Genomic DNA, 16677 nt, shown 5'->3' with positions numbered 1-16677 from the left:
GCATGGGGAAAAACAAACAAAAAAACAAACAAACAAACCAGAGCAAAGGAAAGTGATGTGGCCAGGGACTTGAGAACATTGAAATTTAGTCTCACCTCATTTTGTATGTCCTTAAAAGCCATTACCACCTAGTAGAAGACAAAAAATTATGGAGAAATTATTATTATAGACTTTGTTACAAAGGGATTTTATAGAGAGAATCTCCCAGTCATTAGGCTATAGAGTGTGAATGCCAGGAAACTATGGCTTCCCAGTGATAAATCCCACTGACTTCCACTCTACAAATATTTCTGGGCCACCGTTTCTTTATATGGGAAATGGGTGAAATACAGGAAGTTATTTAAAGAGGGCTGAGTTGTGAAAGGAATAAGGACTGTAAATGCAGCCCACTAGTGTATTTCATTTCTGTTTAATTGGTCCTTATTCCAAAGCTGAACATACATATTCTAATTTAGATAATAACATAGGAGGGCACCAGGTGTTGGTGACAGTATAGAGCAGCTGAACCTCTCATACGTTGTTGGAAGGAGTGTAGAACTGTGTGCTCACCTTGGAAAAAGCTCTGGCAGTTTCTCATAAAACTAGGTCTGTAACTGCGTTCTCACCCAACTGTGGATGGATACAATGACTGCTGAAAACCTCAGTTACCTCACTGGGGAAAGAATGAGGGCTCTAAGACAGATCATTTTATCTTGTTTTGTGGAAATAGAGTTGCTTTGTTGGTATTCAGAAGTTTTCACATGTGTGTAAAGGTGCCTGTAGAAGCTGAAGAGTCAGTGGGGTAGACTGTGCCGGTCATTGGTTTATTGCCACTCTTTGTTATATCATGTTCACCCTTTATCATGTTATAAATATCCAATTATGTGCTGGTTGCCAAAAGAATGATTTTCTGACCCTTACACAAGCAACTCACTCTTCAGCTAATATAATAATTCTAAGAACATTGAACAGTTATTCTAATACCACATTTTAATTAAGATTATTTCCTTCTATAAAACTTATAGGATGAGTCATTGAAATAAAGAATATTAAAAAATTGACTACTCACTTCAAAAAATATTGTTCAAGGTAGGCTTGCAGAAGAAGCTATGGAGACTTTCCCTCATTTAAAAAAATTATAGTTACTGGTTAAATAAACAGTCTTTTCTTGCTTGGCTTCATATGGGAAGTTGATATTACAAACTTCAAAAGTGATCAAAAGTTGCCCTGGCTGGTGTAGCTCAGTGGATTGAGCATGGGCCTGTGAACCAGAGGATCTCAGTTCTATTCCCAGGCAGGGCACATGCCTGGGTTGCAGGCCAGTTTTCCCTGCAGGGGACACAAGAGAGGCGACCATACATTGATTTTTCTCTCCCTCTCTCCTTCCCTTCCCCTCTAAAAATAAATAAATAAAATCTTTTTTTTAAAAGTGATCAGAAGTGATCAGTTGTACTCTAATTCTTGTCTCTATCTAACAGTGTAAATGTACATGCAACTAGAATGTCAAGATTTGGAAGTTGAAGCAGCTAATATTTTGGGGAAGGCCTCAGGGCAAGGAACATAACAGAAAGAATAAACAAATGGGATCTCATCAAAACAAAAAGCTTCTGCATGGCTAAAAAAAACAGCATTAAAATTAAAAGAGAACTAACCATATAGGAAAATGTATAGCCAATGATACCTCAGACAAGGGTTTGATCTCCAGTTTAAATGGTGTAATCTAATTTCTTTGAAATGAAATTAAAATATTATCTTTTTTATATCCATTATTTATTGCCTAACACCTTAGGAACATTTTGGTGTTATTAAATATTCTAGCTTTGAATATATATATGTAGTTATTATTATTCAGAATATAATCACAAGAAAAACAATTCTTCACATTTAAAGTTCAAACTCTTATTATTCTTTTACCTTCTTCTCAAAACTTAGGACTCTCCAACAAATAGCAGGTCTGAGTCTCTCAAATCTAATAATTAAAGAACAGGAGAGCTCCAACCATACTTTTCTAGTGTTAGCCATTATTCTCATTTAAACTATGTCAATAAATTCAGGAATGTGTAGGACATTTTGAAGCATTTAAAAAACTTTGTTGGCAACCTCAGATATCACAGAGCAAATCCGGCATTTGCACTTGTTCAGAATCTTCATTCAAATCCTCTGAAGAAATTCAAAACAGGTAGAAATGCCTTGGTAACAAGCAATTTCCCATTATAAGTAATGCAAAGCAGAATTGTCTTCTGACTATTGAAATTATGCTGGAATTATATCTGAATTACCTAATCCAATTACATTTTATGCTCTTTAATGTCTCGATATAGACCTCCAGCCATAGCCAATGAAAGAAAACAATTCTCCTCTGTGGTTATGACAAGATTCTAATCTTGTTCCAGGCAAGACCTTCAGAAGCAATGGGACCACTTAGCATCTTACTCTCAGAAACAACAGCTCACTAGCAATTTTACAAAAAATAATCATTTTATAAACTTAATTTTGCATAGAAATGGATGAAATTAAACACCTCTACTCTTCAGGTTGATTTGTTTATTTTTTGAGAGGTTTATTTTGAAGCTAACTCATTCCGGTGGGGCCAAATCTTTCAGAACATTATGTTTTATGATGCAGAAATTAGGTGCCACAGTCAAGCATTTGTCAGACACTTTGAAGGGCTCCTGAGGTAAAATAACCTTTCTGATCAGAAATGGAATTAAGATCTTTACTTTTCATAATGAAATGGTGACTTTGCCTTTTTCTCATCTGAGAATTAAAGTAGATGGTTTTCTCAGTACTTGCTCTAAGGTACTTGCTAACAGATCACAAAAGGCTGGCAAAGAAAACATATTTGAGAGGGCTTATCTAATGGACTGGTGGGTGTTGAGAAGGGGTTGCTGAGGTGCATGGACACCAGGAGTGTCTGAGGATTTGGGCCTGGATGATAGAACGTATCAGAGAGAGAATGATAATTCTTTACCACCCATCAGTGAATTACTCAGGGGAAAGAAAAAGATTTGCTTTTTTCTTGAGCCCTCTCGTCTTCCTCCTATTTCTTGCCAAGCTGTCAAGCTGTTGACGGTTATACTCACCTGGTCCCACAGGGCTTCAGTGAGTGTTACTTGTATTTCCTAGTGAAATAAGAGACAAATCATGGGAATATTACCAATTCTCATGTGATCTGAATGGATAAGAGGTGAAACTGATAGAATACAAGGTATTTTGGAATTGAGATGGACACTTGAAGTCACCCCATTTGTCAGGTATCCCCAAATCTCCTTCAACTCCTACTGGGTCATTTTCAGCCCATATCTCCTGTCATCTCTTGATCTATTTTGTGTATAATAGGTATTAAAAGATTCATATATTTACTTGCCTTATCAATACCCACACAGCCTGCCTTCCCCTGAACTCAACTACTGTGGTGGGGTCATTGAAGATATTACTAGTCTTGATAGCTAGGGACCCACCAGCTGATCAAAAGCACCATGAACTATGGAGCCCAAGTCCTTCAAGATATTGTCCTTATTAGGTAGCTTCCCTGCCCTCTCCTAGCCACAGCTCTTCTTCACCACTTTCCCTAGGAACCAGAGCCCCAAAGGAACCAGTGTCTTTGGAAGTCTTACTGACCTTTGGCTTTACTGTTTCTTCAGTGGGTTTTCTGGAAACAAAGGATGATATAACTTTGATTAGGCACTGGGGGGTGTGGTGGGGGACAGGCAGCATCAGCCACATGGCAGAATAGGAGTTTCCAGCCCTTATATTCCCCAAGGAAACATCAATTTTGATAGCTATTCATGGATAGGAATACCCAGTAAAGAGATGGAAGAACTTCATTTAAACAAACAAACAAAAATAATAGGTGCATTGAAGAGGGTAAGAGAAAACAGTTTCACTTTACCCATGTCACCCTGCCTCAGAGGCAGCATAGCTCAGGGCTGAAAGAGTGCCTCTCAGCCTGGAATTCTCCCAAGATGGAAAGTGAGAGTGGAAAGAGCACCCCACTTCCCTAGCCTATTTGAAACATCACCCAAGAGGCCCATTTTGCCTCACCCTTCCCAGATCCCAGAGGTGATCAGCACTGCTGAATAGTGGTGGGGGTTGAAGGAGCTGGGAGCAGAGAAGAGTAGGCATTCACAGCAACCACCACATGCATCTCAAAAACCAGCTGCAATCCTATTAGCTGGTTTGCAGACTCCACCAAGAGGCTCACCCATGAACTCCATGGGATATACAAGAGTTTTACAAGAAATGAAGAGAAAGGAATCCAAACACAACACTACAGGAAGTCAACACTACAAGAGAAGAGAGCAAGAGAATAAGAAAGGGACAGAGAGGTTACAAAAGTAATCAGAAAACAATTGTTCATATGGAAAGATGGGAAGGGGGGAGAAAAGGAGAGGGGAGGAGGCGGGATGAGAGGAGAGAGGAGAAGAGAGAAGAGATGCGTTCAGTTGAATTCTAGTGATTTATTTCTGAAAATTGGGCCAAAGAAGATTGAACCTCCATGAACCAGGCATTGAGGTGGGGCTTTGATCCACACATCTTATCCTCACACAGTCTTGTGAAGGGAGTGTGGGTGGACTATTTTACTGTGTAGACTCTGATATGCTGGGTAATAATAGTGAAAAATGCAGATCAGGTCTGTTTGATTCCATTCTTTGTTATGACTTCTCTACAAGGGCCTAAGTTATTGTGTCCTCGTTTTGCAGGTGACTTAGCAGAAGCCTAATTCCACTGCAGTGGGAACAAATTGGAATTTGGAGAGAGAAGAGTTTGGATTCCAGCATCACCAAGTTCCAGGTCCAGGACTCTTGGCAAGTCTCTTTGGGATGAATTTGTTTCCTCACTTAAAAAAATAAGGAATTAGTTTTATCTCACAGGGTTGGTTTTTTTTTGGGGGGGGATTATATAAAAGCCTTTGTAACTGTTAAGTTCCCTTCAAATATCACTGTTAGTACTGTTTTTACAGGGTCTTGCCTGCCCACTTCTGCTGCCAAGACCTATCTGTCCATCAGCAGAGAAGTCAGGTGTCTGGGGTGGTTTCCATGCTCTTCCCTGTAGAACTCTGGGACTCCAGCGTGTACTCACAACTGTCCTCACAGTCTGGAAGAGAATCCACACCCTTAGAGCAGGTTTCCATTTCCCTCCAAGTACAGGCTTCTCAATTCCTCCCTGGCTCTCGGACTCCCTGCCCAGGAAACCATTCTGAGTGCTAATAAGATAGGCAGCCTAGAAGCCTAGAAGATAACTTTTAACCCTCTTTCTTCCTAAATTCCTATCATCTCAAAACATACTTCAAAGCTCAAGTCAAGCCCCAATTCTTTTCTGAAACTTTCTGTTCCTATAAGCCCACAGTGAGCCTTTATGGATAACATAGCCTGGGTCTCAAGCCACAGATTCTCGTCACCTCTCCACCTGGTTCAAGGGAATCATGGTTTTTGATGGCCGGCCTTGATTCGCACTATAGAGGACATAAGGACTTCTTGAGAAGGTCAACCCTGGGATAAACAAATGTCTCTCGGTTGTGTACCCAAGCAACGCTTAGAGGGATGTCAGGTAGATGCCTACCCTCTAAATTAGAATGGGAAATATTTTCCATTGAGGAGGCAGAGAAGAGAGAGGATGCATGAAAGTCTCCACCTTCCCTAGCCAGGAAATGGGTGCAGCCAGAAGAGGCATGGAAGACAGGTGACCCTAGCTTTTCTCCCAAAGAGCATATCCAAGTCTAAGGACTTTTGAACGTCATATTAGCCCCACTTACCTAATCTGCTGCCTGGATGTCTGACCTGCCTTTTGTCCTTGATTTTGAAAGGCATGCTGTGCCATTGGTTGTTGAACAGAAACCAGAGACTCTGGAGCTGAAGATAGAGGTCATTCCAGGCCCTGGGAAACATAAGTGAAGAGGGAGGGAGGGCAGGCAAACAGTGAAAAGAGATGCACCTACCCACTGAAGAACCACCAGGACAGACATCTCAGTGGTTTAGGAAGCACCTGTGTTTTGAATGGGAATGTATGTGTGCATATTAATACTGATACATATGTGTAAAAAAAGATAAGGGTGAGAGAAATGTTTGCCCCAGTTGAAGTACTTGCCCTCTTTTCCAGTAAGAGCAAAAATTCCAGTGAGAAAGTGAATGGGAAAAAAAGAGAGAGAAATAATCTTAAGTAAAAAATAATAGCTGGCTGAAAGTAGGGCTAGGGAGTTGGCCAGGTGCTCCTTGAGGTGAAGGATAGGAAGTAGCGTCTAATGAATTCAGGACCGGCAAAGGCCCCATCCTGTCTCAACTCACGGAACCTCTGTGGTGAGCTAAGTGTAGCACTACAGGCTGCTTGCTGGGCTCTCCATTCCAGCTTTCAGGTACTTTGTGGAGAGAAGAGGAAACCTCATAGTTGACCTCCCAAAACGCATGGGGCTGCGAGGCCAAAGCAATGACTTTTGAGAAGTTGCCTCCTGGTTTCCCCTTCCCATCCTTCCCCACCTTCAAGCCCCAGACATGAACTAGGGTGATTATGCCCAGAAACTTACCCAGCAGGGTACCCCAAACCCCATTGCACCCCACCCTGCCCCCCTAGAACTTCTCCTTTTTGAGTCCTATCTCACAACAGCCCCTTCTCATTTGCTATCTTACCCTCCTTGCCCTTTTCAACTCTTCTGTGACCTCAGCTGTGACCTCATAGATCTGAGCAACTGACTCTCCCCTCCCACCCTAGGCCCAGGCTCAATTCGATCTGAATGATAATGATAAAATAATGACATAATGTGATATTTTAATTTCTGGCAACATTTGCTGCCTCACTGACCCCCAATGCTTCTGAGACACAGTAGGAATGAGCCCAGAAAAAGAGTCAATTTTTTTTACTGTGAATTTCAAAAGAGGGTACCAAAAATTTGGCTTTATGTCTCAAAAAGTCTTATTTCTGAAGTTTTATTTTATTAAATATTAATATTTAAATTATTCTACCTTTTTCTTTAGCTTTGTTCGGACATTTCCTCATTTTTTGCACAGCAAGGGCCTCAAAACTGAAAATAACTTGGGTATAACAATCAGGTAAGGCTGTATGACCCTCAAAATCACCTCAGGAGAGAGTTAACTCAGCAGGCCTGGGTGCCTATATACTCCAAAGAAAAGCCTGTCTTCAGGACTGGTTCTTGGCTAACTCCTGGGAGACAGTCTCTGAACCCCTGGAGTTTCCTGTGGGTGAGAATCTTAGAGAAATGGAACCCACTTAAGTCTTTAATTGATTTTGAATTTATTCTTGTGTGTGGTATAAGAAGGTGGTCTAGTTCCATTTTTCTGCACATATCTGTCTAATTTTCTCAACACAACTTATCGAAGAGACTATTTTTACTGTATGCTCATGATGCTCATGAGCCTTTTGTCAAATATTAATTGACCATAGAGATAGGGGTTTATTTCTAGGCTGTCTATTCTATTCCATTGGTCTATGTGTCTGTTTATGCCAGTATCATGCTATATATCATGCCAGTTTTCATTACTATGGCCTTGATATTGGGTAGCACAATTCTTCCAACTTTGTTCTCCTTTCTTGGAATTGCTGTTGCTCTTCGGGGCCTCTTGTGGTTCCATTTCAATTTTTGAAATATTTGTTCTAGTTCTGTGAAACATGTCATTGGTATCTTGATAGGAATTGTGTTGAATCTATAGAATGCTTTGGGTAGTATGGACATTTTAATGATATTAATTCTTCCTATCTATGAATGTGATATGTGCCTCCACTTATCTGTATCTTCTTCAATTTCTTTCTTCAGTGCCTTACAATTTCCCAAGTACAGGTCTTTTACATCCTTGGTTAGATTTATTCCTATGCATTTTATTTTTTGAAGCAGTTGTGAATGAGATTGTGTTCTTAGTTTCCCTTTATAATAGTGGATTTTTTGACATATAAAGATGCAATTGATTTCTGTATATCAATTTTGTATCTTGCTACTTTACTGAATTTATTTATCAGTTCCAATAGTTTCTTGGTAGAGTCTTTAGGGTTTTCCATGTACTGTATCATGTCATCTGCAATTAATGGCAGTTTTATTTCTTCCTTTCCAGTTTGGATGCCTTTTCTTTTTTCTTCTTCTCTGATTGCTATGGTTAGGACTTCTAGTACTATGTTGGATAAGAGGTAAAAGCAGACACCTCTGTCTTGTACCTGATCTTAAGGGGAACACTTGTAGTTTTTGCCCACTGAGTATGATGCTGGCAGTGGATTTGCCACATATGGCCTTTATTATGTTTAGGTATGTTTTCTCTAGTTCCCACTTTGCTGAGAGTTTTTGTCATAAATGGGTGCTGGATTTTATCAAATGATTTTCTGCATCTATTGATATGATCATGTAGTTTTTATCCTTCATTTTTTAAAATCTGGTGTATCACATTTATTGATTCATGAATGTTGCACCAACCTTGCTTCCCTGGAATAAATCTGATTTGATCATAATGTATGATATATTATTTTTTGCAAAATTAGAGTTTTATTTTTATTTTTTAAACATTTATAAAATGTCTACATCTTTTCTTAATCATTTTTAATTGTTGTTTGAATACAGTTGACTCCATTTTCCCACCACCACTTTCCCCTGCCCCACCCATCCCCACCTCCCACCCTCATTCCTGCCTCCTGATGTATGATATTTTTGACATATTGGTGTACTCAGTTTGCCAATTTTTTTTTGAGGACTTTAGCATCTATGTTCATCAGGGATGTTGGCCTATAATTTTCTTTCTTTGTTGTGTCTCTGTCTGATTTTGGAATTAGGATAATGCCGACCTTGTAAAATGAGCTTGGGAGTCTTCCTTCCTCATTAATTTTTTGGAATAGTTTGAGAAGAAGAGGTGTTAGTTCCTCTCTGAGTGTTTGGTAGAATTCACCTGTTAAACCATCTGGTCCAGGGATTTTGCTTGTTGGGATTTTTTAAATTATTATTATTACTGCTTCAATTTCACTAGGTATAATCTGTCTCTTCAGATTTTCTGATTCTTCCTGATTTAGTTTTGGAAGATTGTGTGTTTCTAGGAAATTACCAATTTCATCTAGGTTCTCCAATTTGTTGGCATATTGTTGTTTGTAATATTTTCTTAGAATCCTTTGTATTTTTTGTGTAGTTATTATTTCTCTTCTATAATTTCCGATTTATTTATTTCCGATTTATTTATTTATTTATTTTATTTATTTGAGTTCTCTTTTTTCCTTGATGAGTCTGGTTAAAGGTTCATCAATCTTGTTTATCTTTTCAAAAAACCAGCTCTTAGGCTCATTGATCTTTATATTTTTTTAGACTCCATTTTGTTTACTTCTGCTGTGATCTTTATTATTTCCATTCTTATACTAACTTTGGGCTTTTTTTGTTTTTCCTTTTCAAAATTTTTAAGTTATAGTTACATTGTTTATTTTTGCTTGTTTCTTGAGATAGGCCTGTAATGCTATGAATTTCCCTTTTAGGATTAATTTTCTTGTGTCCCACAGATTTTGGGTTGTTGTGTCCTCATTTTCATTTGTTTCAAGGTATCTTTTGATTTCTTCCTGAATCTCATTGTTGCCAATCATTGTTTAATAACATGTTATTTAGCTTCCACATCTTTGTGTATTTCTCAGTTTTCTTCTTGCGATTGATCTCTAGTTTCATAGCATATGGTCAGAGAAGGTGCTTTAGAGGATTTCAGTTTTCTTAAATTTTTTGAGACTTGCTTTGGGTCCTACCATGTGGACCTACCATGCAGTCCATCCTAGAAAACCTTACATGTATACTTGAGAAGAATGTACATTCTGCTGCTTAGGGATGAAATGCTTGGAAGATATCAATTAAATCCATTTGATCTAGTGTGTAATTTAAGACTGCTGTCTTGTTGTTGATTTTCTGCCTGGAATATTTATCCATTGAAGTCAGTGGGGTGTTAAAATCTCATACTATGACTGTATTTCTGTCCATCTCTCCCTTTATGTCCATCAAGAATAGCTTCGTGTATTTAGGTGCTCCTATGTTGGATGCACAAATGTTTACTAGGGTTCTATCCTTTTGTTGGATCATTCCCCTTATCATTATGTAATGTCCTTCTTTGTCTCTTACTATAGACTTGGTTTTATTATTTTTTTCTGGCATATCTCTTTGTATTCCTTTTTTTAAAATATATTTTATTGATTATGCTGTTACAGTTGTACCAATTTTTCTCTCTTTTCTCTCTTCTACCTGGTACCCCCATTTCTTCCATCAATCTTCCCTCCACTTAGTTCATGTCCACAAGTCGTGTGTATAAGTTCTTGGGCTTCACATTTCTTATACTATTCTTAACATCTCCCTGACTATTTTGTACCTACCAATTTATGTTTCCTAATCCCTGCACCTTTCCCCCCTTCCCCCTCTCAGATGATAACCTTCCAAGTGATCTCCATATCTATAATTCTGTTCCTGTTCTGGTTGTTTGCTTGGTTTATTTTTTTAGATTCAGTTGTTGACATTTGTGAATTTGTTGCCTTTTTAGTGTTCATAGTTTTGATCTTCTTCTTTTTCTTAAATAAGCCCCTTTGACATTTCATATAATAATGGCTTGATGATGATGACCTCCTTTAAGTTTACCTTGTATGGGAAGCAGTTTATCTGTCCCTCCATTCTAAATGATAGCTTTGCTGGATAAAGTAACTTGGTTGTAGATCCTTGCTTCTCATCACTTTAAATACTTCTTGCCAATGCCTTCTTGCAGTTTTTTTTCTTTTTTCTTTTTTTTCTTTTTCTTTTTTTCCCATCTGAGTGTCTTATGGGAACTCCTTTGTAGATAACTATCTTTTTTTCTCTTGCTGCTTTTAAGATTCCCTCTTTATCTTTAATCTTTGCTGCTTTAATTTTGATATATCTTGGTGTGGTCCCCTTTGAGTCCACCTTGTTTGGGACTCTCTGTGCTTCTTGGACTCGTATGTCTATTTCTCTCACTAAATTGGGGAAATTTTCTATCATTTTTTTCAAATAAGTTTTCAATTTCTTGCTCTTCCTCTTCTTCTTCTGGCATCCCTATGATTCAGATGTTGGTACATTTGGAGATGTCCCAGTGGGTCCTTATACTATCTTTTTTTTTTTTTTCATTATTTTTTCTTTTTGCTTTTCTGGTTGAATGCATATTTCTTCCTTATGTTCCAAATCATTGACTTGTATCCTGGCTTCCTCCCCTCCAGTGATGGTTCCCTGTAGATTTTTCTTTATTTTATTTAGTATAAACTTCATTTCTACCTTTATGTTGTTGCTGTACTCAATGAGTACTTTGAGCATTGTGGTCACCAGTATTTTGAATTCTGCATCTGATAGGTTGGTTTTCTCCATTTTGTCTAATTCTTTTTTCTGGAGTTTTTTTCTGTTCTTTTAGTTGAGCCATATTTCTTTGTCTCCTCAATTTGGCAGCCCTTTGTTTGTTTCTGTGTATTAGGTAGAGCTGTGTTGACTCTGTGTCTTAATAGCATGGACTACTGTAGAAGTGCAGACTTCTAAATTTTGTGGGATGGAAACTTAGGTGATCATCAGGGAAGGGCAACTGTTTCACTGCTTTGTGGCTCTGTGGAGCAGGGGAAGCTCAGAGAAGAGTAGTGCTGCTGTGTGGCTCCTGGAGGTTTGCCCAGGAGGAAGCTCTCTTCCATCACTTGCCCTGTTTCCAGTCACTTCACTTTCTCCTTGTATGCCTCTTGTACCCTTCCAGCTGTGGCTCTGGTGTTGAACCCCAGAGGTGGCAGGTCTGTGTAAATCCTAAGTATGCATGGGTCCTTTAAGAGGAGCCTCCTGATAATCTGGAAGTTTCTTCCATTTCCCCAATCTCCACTGGTTCTTACAATCAGAAGTTGTGGGGATTTAGCTTCTTGGCCCTGGAACCCTTGGCTGCTGGGTGCTCTGGCTTGGGGCTATGATTCCTTACTCCTGAGTATCCCTCCCAACTTTTATCCACCCAATGTGGGACTGCCTGTTCAGTCACCTCTCCATGCCACTCCTATGGCTCTGTGCTTCTCTGTGCCTTTCCACCTCTCTCTCTGCATCTCAGCCCCTTCTCACTGGCTGGATGAATGTGTCTTCTTTAAATCCTGGGGTTGTTGGACTTCCATACAGCTCAATTTTCTGACAGTTCTGGGTGATATTTGTTTTCTAGTCTAGTTGTACTTTTTTCTGTAGTTGTACAAGTAGGCAAATATGTTTACTTATGCCTCCATCTTGACCACAAATCTAGACTTGATTTTAAAGTCTATTTTGTTGGTTATAAGTGTTGCTTATAACCCAGCTTTTTTTCTTTCCATTTGCATAAAATATCTTTTTCTATCTCTTTACTTTAGTCTATGTGTATTTTTTGTTCTGAGATGGGTCTCTTGGAGATAGCATATATATGGGTCTTGTTTTCAGATCCATTTAACTACCCTATGTCTTTTGATTGGAACATTTTAGCCATTTACATTTAAAGTGATTATTGATAGATATGTATTTATTGCCATTTTATTTTTTAAACTATTTTTCTTGTTTCTTTTTCTTTTTCTTCTTCTTAAAGTAAGCCCTTTAATGTTTTTTTCCACACTGGGTTGTTTGATAACAAACTTCATTAGTTTTCTTTTCTTTTTTTGTCTTGGCAGCTCTTGATTTCTCCTTCAGTTTTAAATGATAGCCTTGCTGGACAAAGTAGCTGTGGTTGTAGGTCCCTTATTTTCATCAGCTTGAACATTTCATGCCAATTCTTTCTAGCCTAAAATGTTTCTGTTGAGTCAGATGACAGTCTAATGGGAGCTCCCTTGTCAATAACTAACTGTTTTTCTCTGGTGGCTTTTAAAATTCTCCCCTTTGTCTTTAAGCCTTGTCATTTTAATTATGATGTGTCTTGGTGTGGGCCTCTTTGGATCCATCTTGTTTGGGACTCTTTGCACTTTCTGACTTGTGTGTCTTTTTCCTTTACCAGGTTAGGGAAGATTTTGGTATGTATGTATGTATGTATGTATGTATTTTATTTATTGATTTTTAGAAAGAGATTTGTTTGTCACTTACTTATCCATTCATTGGTTGATTCTTTTTTGTGTCCTGACTAAGGATCGAACCTACAAACTTGACATGCTGAGAGAACACTCTAACCAACTGAGCTACTCAGCCAGGACTCAGGTCACTATTTCTTCAAATAGATTCTCAATCTCTTTCTCATTATTTTCTCCCTCTGGTATCCCAATGATGATGATGTTATTATGCTTCATGTTGTCCCAAAGGTTTCTTAAACTCTCCTCATTTTTTATAATTCTTTTCTCTTTTTGCTGCTCTGTTTGGGTGTTTTTTTCTACCTTGTCTTCAAATCCTGATATGATCCTCTGCTTTATCTAACCTACTGTTTAATTCTTGTAGTGTATTATTTATTTCAAATTACATTGTTTATTTTTGACTGGTCCTTTTCTATGATTTCTATGTCTTTTTTCATGCTGTTGAGCATCCTTATAATCATTACTCTAAATTCTCTATCTGATAAATTGCTTGCCTTCATTTCATTTAGTTTTCCTTCTGGAAAGTTCTCTTGTTCTTTATCTTCTCATTTTGGTTGCCTCTTTGTGTTTGTTTCTATGTATTAGGTAGATCTGTAAAGACTCTGGTGCAGGCCTGTGTGAGATGCTGCCTGTGACTGGGCCTGGGCAATCTGTTTGGAGCTGTCAGTGATTCACAGCTTGTGGCTCCCTCTCCTGGGCCTAGATGAGTGCAGAAAGAACCAAGCTGCACACCAAGGCTGGCTTTTACCTGCACAGGCCCAGGAGATGGTCAGCTAATATCACAAAGCTTCCAGAGATCTGCCTTGGCCTGCAGGCTTTCTGTTGGGCTTGATTAGTAAAAATGTCTCCAAAAGTACTCCTCAGCAGTCTGGCCTAAACTCCACAGGGTGGGGCAAGAGGGATTCTTGCAGGTAGGGCTATTGCTTCCTTCCAGGCTGTTGCGACATGGAGGGGAGTTATCTGCTCAAGAAAGATGGCTTCTGCAGTATGGGGAATAACTGAGCACAAGAATCCTGGCAGCTGACCCTTTAGCTCTCTCTCCAGAGCCACTGACCCCAGACTCTTCTCACGTGGCTCTAGTAGGCTCTGCCATCCCTCTTCTGGAGCCCAGGGTAAGTGGCCACAAATAAAATTTTGTGTGTTGACCCTTTAAGAGGCTCTCTGTGTCTCTAGTCATCTCTCCCTGGTGTACAGAAACCCTGCTGCTTTTTATAACCAGATGTTATTTGGGTTCCTTTACTGATTCTGGTGTTCTAGGCTGGGAGCTCATCTTGGGTTTAGGCCACATGCTTCTCAGGTGAACTCCTTCCCCCCAGCCACTAAAATATTCCTCCAGAACTTCAGTTGCCACCTGTGGGAGCCCAGGTAGCTCTGTTGTACATCTGTACTTCCTACCAGTCTTGGTGTGGGGGTTTCCTACCAGATGTGGTGATGTGGTTTCTCTGTAAGTCCTCGGTTATAATGCTTCTCTCCAGTTAGTGTTCAGTGGGTTATTCAGGATAATTCTTCTATAGTTTAGTTGTAATTTCAGTTTGGGAGGAGGTCAGTGTAGCTTCCACTTACTTTGCCACCATCTTGGATATCCAGCACTCTTAGCTTTGAGGTGGTGGAGAAGTTCTATCCCCCCGTGTGCTCAAAGAACAGCAACAATGGTGAATAGCTTTGCTAGTTACCACAGCATGTGCAGGCTCTAAGTCCTGGCTTGAGACTTCCACTAGTTAGACAGCAGGACCTATTAAGCAGAGGAAAATAATTATGATAAGTATAAGGAAACTAGAAAAGTACAATTTTATGGTTTCAAGCAAGTAAAGAAATCAAGGGAGGAAGAGGTAGTTAAGATTTTCCAAGAATAAAATTTTAGTGCACAGTGTGCAGTTGCCCAAGAGGAGGTTATACAGAAGCCAGTTTGCTGGGGAAGAGGGGTTTAGGAAAAAGAATTGATGAGCAAAAAATAATGTCATTATTCCTGGACATGCTTTTGAAAAGCACAGTAGCAGTAATGAGAGAAAAGATTTTACCAAACTTTATTTATTTTTAATTATATTTTATTGATTATGGTATTACAGTTGTCCTGATTTTTCCCTATTCTCTTCTCTACCCAGCAACTCTCACTCCCTTAGGCAGCCCCAGTACCCTTGTTCATGTCTGTGGGTCATGCATGTAATTTCTTTGGCTACTCCATTTCCTATACTGTACTTTACATCCTCATGGCTATTCTGTAACTACCTATTTGTACTTCTTAATCCTCTGATCCATTTTCCCACACTCCCGTCATCTCTTTATCTTTAACCTTTGGCATTTTAATTATGATGTGTCTTGGAGTGGGCTTCTTTGCATCCATCTTGTTTGGGACATTCTGTGCTACCTGGACTTGCATGTCTATTTCCTTCACTAAATTAGAAAAGTTTTCTTTCATTATTTTTCAAATAGATTTTCAATTTCTTGCTCTTTCTCTTCTCCTTTTGGCAGCCCTATGAAACAAATGTTGCATCACTTACAGTTGTCCCACAGGCTGCTTATACTGTCCTCATTTTTTTGGATTCTCTTTTCTTTTCATTGTTGATTGGTTGACATTTTCCTTCCTTATGTTCAAAATCATTTATTTGATTCTCAGCTTCATCTACTCTACTGTTGTTTCTGTAAATTGTTCTTTATTCCAATGAGTGTATCCTTCATTTCCAACTGGATCATTTTTATGCTGTTGAGATCCTCACTAAGTTCCTTGAGCATCCTTATAACTAGTGTTTTGAACTCTGCATATGATGGATTGCTTATCTCTATTTTGTTTAGCTCTTTTTCTGGAGTTTTGATGTGTCCTTTCATTTGGGTCATGTTTCTTCATAGCCTCATTTTGGCAGCCTCCCTGTGTTTGTTTCTATGTATTAGGTAGAGCTGCTTTGACTCTATGTCTTGGTAGTGTCGCCTAATGTAGTAGGTGTCCTATATGGTCCAGTGGCACAGCTTTGCCTGTTACCCAAGCTGCGTACTCGAGGTGTACCCTCCCTGTGGGCTGAGTACACCCTCTCCTTGTAGTTGAGCCTTGGTTTCTGTTGGCAGATCAGTAGGAGGGATTTACCCAGGCCAGTCAGCTGTGAAGATTGGTTGTGACCACTTACCGCCAACTCCCACCCTTCATCAAGGATCGACTGTGCAGGGGCAGGGTGATGGTGCTCCAATGTGGTCTATAGCTGTCCACTGTGTGTGCTGGCCCTGGGTTTCCCAGATGGTGCAGGCCAAGGTCAGCCCCCACCTGTGTTTTGCCCAGGGCCACCTTGCCTGAGTTATAAAGCAGTCTGAGATGGCTGCTACTTGTGCTGGGCTTGGAGATTTCCAGTCAAAGCCAAACTATGAGTCTAGGCTATTAGTTCTGGGCATGGGGCTCACTGAGGCCAGCTGCTGCTTGTTTGAGAGGGTTTAGGAAGTTGTGAAGCATGAGCCAAGATCAGCCATTCACATGCAAAAGCAGCTTAGGTGGGCCTATAAGTTGGGTGGGGCGAAGTCTCTAGGGATCTCCAAGGCAAGTCAGTGTTAGCCACGTTAGTGGAATCTTAGATATGGCACAAATCTGCTGGCTTTGTAGGTGGAGGGCCCAGAAAAAAGACAATGGTCTCTGCTTCCCTTGATGCCAGACACCTCAGCCTCCTGCTGCACACCACTTGTGCTCCTCAAGCTGCCTCCCTGGCACTGGAGACCAGAGGAAGTGAGTCTGACTAG

Source organism: Artibeus jamaicensis, unplaced genomic scaffold (assembly GCF_021234435.1).
Source record: "Artibeus jamaicensis isolate MK-2021 breed Jamaican fruit bat unplaced genomic scaffold, CSHL_Jam_final contig_233, whole genome shotgun sequence".
Classification (NCBI taxonomy): domain Eukaryota; kingdom Metazoa; phylum Chordata; class Mammalia; order Chiroptera; family Phyllostomidae; genus Artibeus; species Artibeus jamaicensis.
Note: the sequence above shows the minus strand (reverse complement) of the source record.